This window comes from Haliaeetus leucocephalus, unplaced genomic scaffold, assembly GCF_000737465.1.
Source record: "Haliaeetus leucocephalus isolate CR32 unplaced genomic scaffold, Haliaeetus_leucocephalus-4.0 Scaffold219, whole genome shotgun sequence".
NCBI classification, from domain to species: domain Eukaryota; kingdom Metazoa; phylum Chordata; class Aves; order Accipitriformes; family Accipitridae; genus Haliaeetus; species Haliaeetus leucocephalus.
In genome coordinates, this window is record NW_010972655.1 from 671875 (window position 1) to 672274 (window position 400).

Here is a 400-nt window from a genome sequence, read left to right on the forward strand (position 1 = left end):
GGAGCGAGCAGCGCAGACGAGTGCAGACGAGAGAGCAGGGCAGTAGTGCTGTGCCTGGCGGTAGGAGGTCTCTTGACTCAACCCCAGCGTTTGGATGCCCGCTCATCTGATTACCTTGTGCAAGATGGAGAAACACAAGCCGTTATATTGGCAAAATGCAAATCAAATTTCTTTTTAAGTAAAGGGAGGTTTAATAATGACATAATGATAAAATCCAGTCGTTTACGCCAGTACTTTTACTTTTTAGAGACAGCAACTGCTAGTCGAATCATTCCGACAACAAAATGCCATGTTGGCATTCGTACAAGTCCTGTGGTGGGATTTTTTTCTGGTGCTGAAGGCCATAAATGATAGACCTTTGCTCCAGAGAGTAACAGATGACCATAAATATACAAAGCAG

At 44.2% G+C, this 400-nt stretch overlaps 1 protein-coding gene across 1 annotated transcript in view; it reads right to left on the minus strand.

Moving 5' to 3' along the window:
- LOC104831391 overlaps window positions 1-400 on the minus strand; it is a 4918-nt gene that overhangs the window by 3095 nt on the left and 1423 nt on the right. The gene's annotated exons all lie outside the window — the stretch shown is intronic.